This window comes from Silene latifolia, chromosome Y (assembly GCF_048544455.1).
Source record: "Silene latifolia isolate original U9 population chromosome Y, ASM4854445v1, whole genome shotgun sequence".
NCBI classification, from domain to species: Eukaryota; Viridiplantae; Streptophyta; class Magnoliopsida; order Caryophyllales; family Caryophyllaceae; genus Silene; species Silene latifolia.
This window is the reverse complement of record NC_133538.1, coordinates 89,623,319-89,632,909: the sequence shown is the minus strand read 5'-3', so window position 1 is coordinate 89,632,909 and position 9,591 is coordinate 89,623,319. Positions and strand designations below refer to the sequence as shown.

Below are 9,591 nucleotides of genomic sequence, written 5' to 3'. Positions count from 1 at the left end.
ACCTTTTTCCAATTTTCTATCAAATTCATCCCATTTACCATTCCATTCATCCTTTTTATCTAGGGTCCATTATTTTACCTCAGTTCTAACACGCTTAAGATTCCCGATAACATTATAAGTTGGGGATCCAGTGACCTTGAAACCCCATGCGTTTTTAATAACTTGTCGACATTCCGGGTATTCTAGATCCCATGCATCAAGTCGATACGGTTTCTTGACTTTATTATTTATAAGATTAACATCCACTTCAATAGGGGCATGATCCGATATTTGTATAGGGTAGTGTTTAATGCCCGTTTCCGGAATTATTTTGAACCAATCCTTTGATCCCAAAGCCTTATCAATACGCTTATACACCCTTTTCACACCCTTTCTATTATTACACCAAGTGAAACTTGGCCCCTTAAATGGTATATCTAAGAGTTCATTTCGCAATTTCCAATTAGCAAAACCATCCGCTCCTATAATCCTACTTTTATTCAAACTCAGCTTATCACGCGTATACTCCACTTGATTAAAATCTCCTATGATAAGGCAGGGGTAATTTCAGTCCGTTTGTTGTTATTCTAGTTTGTGTCAAATAATGTGGATGTTAGTTTGTACTCTTTTATAAGATAATTTGTGGCCCTTAGATCAAGTATTTTAACATGAAAGATGTAAGCCCTTGGCCTATATAAACCAAGGAGCATAAATGTAAGAGGCATACTTGATTTCTATGAAAACCTGAAACCTAATTTCTGAGTTATACCCTTTGTGACACCCCGCAATAATGCGGAAAATATAACTAATAAATTTAAGCGGAAATTATGAAATTTTTAAAACTTTTATTTAAGGTTAAAGTTTAACATGCAGGATTCACTAAAACTCAACGGAAAAAAAGTATGTGGAAATAAAGTAAAGGTTTATACAAACACGATAGTCAAAACTGTGGGAAAATATATCCCACGAATGACAAGACGAAAATAGGTGAGTTTAGCAAAAAGATAAATAAAGTCCAACGGTCAAGGTAATCGCTAGCTCACACATGTCTTCACCCCATACATACATCAACTAATACGTGTCATTCATGTAAACATGAACGCCACAGTTAGTAGGGAGTAACTCAAGGTTCTCCCAGCCACATTATATCAAAATGAACATAAGAAAGAACTCAAATAAGGCAAGGCATAATAAATACGGGATACAATTCACTTGAACAAATAAGCATGGGATCATTCATGTTAGAATAATAAGAAAAATCAAGATAGAATAGCAAATGAGCATGTCATAGGCATATTTAAATAAGTGAAGTAAAGGAAAGAACATAGATACGGTTAGTTAATCAGAAGCAAGAATTCCATTGAAATGTGACATATGCGACTATCCAAATTACCCAATACTAGTACTTAAGTTATGTGAGATAGATAAATGAGTAGTCAATCATCGCAATACGTATAGATAAAAACCATAGCCATTACTTTGGAAATCTTCTAACAAACATTGCACGGGACGTGGCTATTAACGTCACATGCGCACTCATGGCTTGCATCTCACCATGAGAACGGATGGGAGCATCAATCCCGACGATCATATTGCAACTAGAAGGCTTGCATCTCACCTCTAGTGTCCGATAAGACCAAGAAACTTACATTCAACCACATACGACGCAAAATCTCGTGTAGAAAGATATATGCCAATGACCATAATCAAGCAAGACATTTACTTCTCTAAGACTTAATTCTTCCTGGTAGGATGACGATAATATATACGGTCCTAGTCTAAATCTGGCCAGACTCTCGTGTGGTAATTTACCCGATTCAACAAGCGATAAACATTTCGCATCCAAGACTCGATCGACAGAACGAAAGTCGAGTACCCTGATTCGGCAGAACAACACGAAAGAGGCGGAAAGAGCATGAGTTAACCAACACTTAGCAGAACGGCACAAGTAAGGCGTAAAGATAAGTCAAGTAAGAAGGCATAGCATTATGGCATTTTCACAAGAATACGACTCATTACTAGTAGTTACTTAGAATAAATCACTCAGACTTGAAATATGATGAAAACATGAAAAGAAGCAAGTAACAACCCATAAATGAAATATACTATACCTTTTCATTCTTTTATTACATGAATAAACATTATGTGTCATATATACATGTTACTTAAGAATAGTATAAACAAACGATGGCAAATGAGTTAAGTAGTGCGAAACACTAGGCAAAATGTAAACAAACCCAAACTGAACCACATTTAAGCTTAACAACCAAAACCGATGTTTATCATGTGAATGAGACATAAGTAAGGGCACCAATGATAAACACGTATCAACACACCATACACAAGCATTATATCCAAGGTTAATAAGCATATCCATCAAGAAACCAAAACCCCAATTCAAAACAACAAGTTTAGAACTCGATTAAACAAGGGTCAACTTCAAACAATCATAACTTAATTTCTAGACACGAAAATGAGGTGAAACTAATTGGAGATTATAGCTTATCCTCTTACGGTTCTAACGGTAGGTCATAATTCTAAAATGAACAAGTAACGAAGTAGTTATGGCCATTTTACGAAAACTGGTCAGGCTGAAACCGCAATGGGCTGCTTCCCGCGAGACATACAAACTACATCTTTATCCCCAAATCAATCTTATCTTATCATTACAATCCAATTGAATAATAACATGTAATTAACAGGGTATTTCATATGTATACTTGAGACGGAAATCAATAGTTTACATATCCAAGAAACCAACTTTACCTAATTGTTTTCAAATCAAACATTTCCAAACTACCAATATCATGACATAATTAAACATGTTAACAAGGCATATTTGAGACGGATTTCACCAATTAACACATGTAAACAACCAATTTCACCCAATTAAAAGTAAATATAACAACATACTCAAAATTCTTTAAACCAACTTAAGACAACTTCACACATCAAACTACCAAGCAAGGAACATGTAAAACAACATGTAAAGTTTCCAACTTTCACAACCAAGAGACTAATCTATAACAATTAAAACACACAATTTTGATATAAATGTCGAATAACCTATCACCGTCACCTTATTAAGCCCTTAATCTCTAATGGAATTGTCTAACTTGCAAGAATCCACTTCCGGGTCAACTAATCCTTCTCCTAAATATAAGAAACACAAATTAAGACTAAGAACTAAAAAAAAAGTTAGGGTACCATGTAGAAAACATTTCGGCCAGCCCTTATGGGTGAAGAAAACTGGTTCCTTTCTTACCTAGAAAGATGGAAGACGAGAAGAGGAAGTGATAGGCGCAAAAATCGTTAAAAACCGATAAGAAACGAAGATTTTAGAGCCGTCTTAAGATTGAAGGACAAGATGTGCAAAAATGGTGGTTGAGATTTTTTTTTGGTGGTTGGGGGAATGCTGAAATTTTTGATGGCAAAAGTGATGGAAGGGTTTAGGATAAGGGGTTAGGTGGAAGGAAAAAGGTGAGTGGTTGGTCCATAGTCATAGGCCCAATTCACAATTTGAGTCGATTTTTCACTAGAAAACACATCTCAAGTCTATTATAAATTCAAGACGGAAATTATTATCATCATTATTATTATATGACTAAAATTATATTTTCAATAGAAATAGGCCTTCAAAAATATAATAATTTAAATAAAGCAATTAATTTTTTTTAAAACCATTTTGTGAAAAGAGCGGGTGTTACACCCTTGGCTGTGTGCTTGAGTTTTCTTCTTTGCTTAGTGCTGGAAGAGTGTTGGTCTATCCTTTGCTGTGTGCTGGGATAAATCATCACAAGTTTAGTGATTGGATTTGTGCTTTGATTAAGGTTCATCTGTCACTTTTATTCAATTTACAGTTCATTACAGGAATCCATTGCAATCCTGTTATCAACAATTTCCATAGCATTTAACTGCCATTTCCTGTTTTAATTACAACCTGAATTTTTTAGATAATTATAATCCAATTTCAAATATTATAAATTATAGTTCAAATTGGTTATCAGAGTTTTGATTGAGAGTTCATTATTCCTACCTACAACAAAAACACAAAAATAACCCAATAAGTGAAGAGAGGATAGCAGAGATGGGGTATAAAATTGAGGACTTGACAGGAGTGGTTAATGTAATGGTTAGAGCAATGAGAGACTTCATTGGGCCTGCTACAGCTGGTCATGGTAGATAGGCTGAGCAAAATAAACCGAACCGAATTTTTAAACCGAAACCGAACTGATAGCCGAATTAAAAAACCCGATAATTCGGTTTTTTCCGGTTCGGTACCCGAACCGATTTTTTTTTGGGAAAATCCAATTCGGTTTTAGGTCCTAAAAAAGAAAAACCGGGTACCGGTTTTAAACCAGTTTACTTTTATTTCGAAAAAAAAAAGAAAATTAATGCGTGTCCTAAATATGATGTTTTACACCCTATTTTACACGCATTTCAGAGCTCAATTATGTAGTTTATGCTACTATTTGCCCCATTTCGTCTACTTTCGTATTTTTATGTAATATTGCAGATTTATGCGGAAATGAGTAGAAATTGAGCTAAATCCGTCCCCGAGTACCTTGCATTGCATTTGACGTGAAGTATTTACTCAAGAAACGAACTGGGTCCGCATTTCGAGGCTTGAAAGATAACTTTATCGAGAATTAGAAGCGGATTACCAGCTATAGTGGTCGATCGACTGCTGACCATGGTCGATCGACCAGAGCACGAATTACAAGTAGCTCTGTTGCATTGTCGATCGATCGATCATCGCCTTGCATGGTCGATCGACCATCGTTGATTTCGACGCAAATTAAAAGGACGAGAAGTTAGAAGCCCATTGTATATTAGGTTTAGGAATAAGTGTTGCGTGATATTCCTATATAACGTAACCTTAGTTTTTCAGAATAATTATCAAGTTTTTATCAAGTCTTTCATCATTAAAATTTATTAGGGTTCATACATTAGCTTAGAATATTTTTCCGTCAATAAAAGTTTATTTTCCGCATCCGGTCTTGATCTTTCCTTCCTGATTCATACGGTATTTCTCAGTTCTATTATTTAGTATTCGCGGCTTTATTTCGTTCATAGATTAGAAATTGCTAGAGTAGTATTCCCAAAGCCAATTATCGTTTCATGTTATTTGTTTGTTTAGTTAATTTAATCATGAATTCAGTAGCTTTATTCGTAAATCCTATTGTTGTGTTTGTCATAATCATGAGTAGCTAAACCCCATGTGCTAGGATGTAGGGAATCTGTAGTATATGCGGCATTAGAGTAGTAGACCTGGAATCGCGCCACGGTCGATCGACTGGCCACGTGAGATCAGCGTCCTTTTAATTAATTAAATTGCAATATTTGACAAATCGGGTGCACGCGACTAGTTGAATGTTTAGGAATTGACCGACCCAATAAAGATCGAAAGATAGGGGAGGGAAATAGACTTCCTAATTGAAACGACTAAATTAATAAGATCGAGAGATAAGTTAATTTAGACTTTTAAATCACTTTTCAGGACGAAAGTTAGCATTAGTGATATTAGGGACCTGTAGCGAGATCGAAAGATGCCACCTGTTAAGAAAGGACCGAAAGGACTTCTTATTTGCCCGTCTCACGTGTTTGCTTTAGACCTACTTAGTATACTGCCACCGAAACTATAGTGAACCGACCATCTTATCACCCTTTCAATATTTGTTTTCACCTACCTCTTTTATTAGGTCGTTTATTTTAGTTTTGTTGCCATTAGTATAGACCAACTCAAAACAAACCCCAACTCACTTGTTACCTTAGACTAGAATTAGACAACTATAAATTACATTCGCCTCTCTGTGGTTCGACCCTGACTGCCACTATCTATAGTAGTAGTTTGGAATTGTAAATATTATTTTTGACACCTTACGACGGGTATCAAATTTTGGCGCCGTTGCCGGGGAGGCAATCGTTTAAATTTTTAGTTGTTTTTATTTTAGTCTTTTCTGAGTTTAAGGGACATCTGTTCCTTAAACTATTCTCATATTCTTCTTGTAGTTTCATCTTATGCGCAGGTCTCAACAAGGCGAATTAATTCCCCTTGATCTCGAGCTTGAGAGGACTTTGCGCGTGAAGGGGAGATTATTTCAAGAACAACGGTTAGAGGAAGAGCCTAGTTCTCATTCTAGTTTCTACGAGAACGAGCTTTTTAAGGAGGATCCCCCTTCGTCACCTATTTCTACTTCCTCAACTGAGACCATCACATCTCCAGACATGGCTGAAGAAGCGAGTATAGCCAGTCACTCTGAGCCGACAGCTGAGAATCTCTATAAGGGATTCGCATTACCGGGGACAGATAGGAAATTCGAGCCGAAACCATCTTATATCACCTTGGTTGAGAGGAATCAATTCTGGGGAGCGGCAAATGAAGATGCAGCCAAACACATGGAGACGTTCATTGACTACTGATGTTCCATACCCCCACCGACCGGTGTGACCCAGGACCAGGTGAAGGAGACTATGTTCATATTCTCTCTTCGTGATGTTGCAAGGGAGTTGTAACGAGACCTGAATCGAGCTGCTAACGGGATCACTGATTGGAAGTCGCTAGCCCTAGCATTCTACAAGAAATATTTCTCTGCCTCGAAGACCAATGGCATTAGACCTCAGATCACGAGCTTTAAACAGGGTCCTGATGAGAATTTTCATGAGGCGTGGGTCCGTTTCAAGAAGCTGGTGCGAACTATTCCGCACCATGGGTTCGAGAAATGGAGCCTATGCAACCAATTTTATAATGGGCTTTATGACGATCAGAGGGCTATCCTGGATGCGAAAGCTAATGGCAGATTCCAGGAGAATGTTGCATAAACTAAGGGGTGGAAAATTATTGATGATTTGGCCACCCATAAAGCTTAGTATGGAAATTCCAGGGGAAATCAAAGGAGAGCTGCTGAATCCCCTTCTGTAGCTGCATTAGAGGCTCTTACGGCGAGATTTGATAAGTACGAGTTGGGAGGAGCTTCAAAAGGAGGGATCTATCAAGTGAATGTTGTGTCAGACGGTCCTTTCGTCTGCAAAAGATGTGGAGCTGAGAGACATGTTTCAGATTTTTGTCCTAATCTCTATGAGTCTTGTGCTGCTTTTCAACATTATAGGCAGACAAATACTTATTTTGAGCCCAATGTCCATCCAAACTTGAGGTGGAGTAGCCAAAATGTCCAAAATCCGACTCCACCCCCACATCAGCAATACCAAAGTTATGTGCCCCCTCAGCAGCAGCAGCAGTCCCATGGCTCCGATTTTGCCGAGTTGAAAAATTTGTTGCTGAAAGAGTCTCAAGCTAGAGAGGACGGGATAAAAATGTTGGAGAGCCAAATTACTCAATTGGCTAGCAAGAGTGCAACTCGAACTCCGGGGCAATTACCGTCTCAGCCGGATCAAAAAGAGACTTTAAATGCTTTCACCTTGAGAAGTGGGTCTACCCTTGATGGGCCCGCTATGGTTGAGGATGTCACTGAAAAAGATGAGGCGAAACCGAGCAAGAAAAAGGCCGTGGTGAACAGTAGCAAGAAAAAGACGATCAGCAGGTATGTCAGTCGACCGACTGACATACCCGGTCGATCGACTGAAACGCGAAATAAAACAGCTTCTGGTCCTATAGAAGTCAGTCGATCGACTGACCAACATGGTCGATCGACAGACAACGCTGCTGATATTGAACCTTTTCGTCCTCCAATGCCTAATCACTTGAGGGACCACTTATTTCGGGGTACGATGACTCCGGAATTATTGAGGTAAGACCCAAATGCTGATGGTTCAGTCCCGGTTCCAAAGTATAACCCAATGACGATTAATGGCTCATTTTTGAGACGGCCTGAAGAAGGTTCAAGCTTCAACAAGGAGAAGGTAGTGGATTTTCAGCCTAAATCCACCGATGCCGGTGTAAGATATCTAGAGGAGAGGGCTAAGTTGCTTCTTACAGCCTCCTATCTGGAGAGATTGGTGCCGACGAAGGAACAGGTATCGTTTAAAAAATTTGAAAATGTTATTCGCAGCTTAAATGTACAAGTTCCTTTTCTTGAATTAGTTAATCAAGTGCCTGCTTACATGAAATTTATGAAGCAACTTTTGTCTAAAAAGAAGTCACTTGAAACTGTGCATTCTGTCGCACTAACTGAGGAGTCATGTTCTTATTTGACCCGTACTGCACCTTACATGTTAGAAGACCCAGGTAGCTTTTCAGTCCCATGTAGTATTGGCACCTTTTCTACTGAGAAGGCCTTGTGTGACCTAGGAGCCAGTATTAGTGTAATGCCTTTGAGTCTTGCTAGGAAGTTGAAATTGACTAGGTTTGCAGTCACTAACATGACAAAGTCTGAGATGGTGATCGATGCAGATCCACCTATAGGAGTCTTAGAGGACATTCCTGTGCAAATAGAAAAGTTCTTTTTCCCTGTTGACTTCGTTGTGTTAGATATGCCCGAGGATGCTCACATTCTTATCATTTTGGGTAGACCATTCCTGCACACTGCTGGTGCAGTTATAGAGGTTGGCTCAGGGACATTGACTTTTAAGGTAGGGAAACATTTCATTGTCTTTGCCCAGACAGCTAAGAAGAGGGACCCTATGTGGCCAGTCACTTGTAATACGGTGTCTGAAAAGAAATCTTATTTTGTGCTTTCTGACATGCCTATCCCTATGCTTATTCCTGTTGTAACACCTCCACCCCAGATTGGGAGCAAATTGGAGGAAGAATCTTCTGTTTTGACTATTGTAGGAGCTGGTTTGGGGAAGTAGGAGCCGCACGTTGCTCCAGCTGTGAAGGAGCCAATCGTTCAAAGAGGCGGCTTAGGATGTCTTAGCTATGGCTCTGATGAGGAGCCTGATGAGGAGCCAGTCAAAGTGATAGAGTCAGATTTGGGTTTTGACAAGTCAGATGAAGTTATTGATTGGGGAGATGCTGAAGCTGTTGATCCGTCGAGTTCTGCGGATGTTGAAGTTGATAGGAGTGCAGCTGAGGAGATGAGCACTGTAGAGGCTACTTCTTGTAGCCGGGAGCGAGCAAGTGGGCCATTAAAGTGGCCATTCTTGATCAACTATTAGTTGATCAAGACTTAACAAAACATTTTATTGCTTTTTAAGACTATTTACCGTTTTTTGTGTGCGCGAGACTTCGCATTTTTAATAAGTTTGCTTAGGATTTTAAATACTTTAGACTGTTACTTTGGGTTTTGCGCAATTTTGGGCGCGGTATTATGTGTATTTGCAGGTTTATAGACAATGTTGGCTCAATTTATTGAGCTAATTCCAAGAAAATCAGAACTTACAGTAGGTTTTCCAGTCGATCGACTGCCTCCTATGGTCGATCGACTGAGCTGCGACTTCCAGGAGCTTCTGTTCCTGTTCACTCTGGTCGATCGACTGGGTGATGCGGTCGATCGACCATGTTCGCTGTTGTACCTGTTTTCGATCATTCCCCTGCTGTGTTTGGTCGATTTGCAGAGTTGAGGGAGTCTTTTCTCCACTTTATTCTCCGACTCATTTCTGTTTTCTTCCGTTTCTTTATTTTACACATAATTTTGCGTTTAATAAATTGTTTTCTCGGATTACGCACGGTATTTTCTGTCTTTTCAGGTACCTATGGTAGCACTGCTGGCT

At 38.9% G+C, this 9,591-nt stretch overlaps 1 non-coding gene across 1 annotated transcript; it reads right to left on the bottom strand.

The window, feature by feature from the left end:
• Nucleotides 1–6,588: 6,588 nt before the first annotated feature.
• On the bottom strand, nt 6,589–6,695 carry LOC141636813 (small nucleolar RNA R71). Its single transcript, XR_012541397.1, has one exon. It is a non-coding gene; the product is annotated as a small nucleolar RNA R71 (small nucleolar RNA).
• Nucleotides 6,696–9,591: the final 2,896 nt, after the last annotated feature.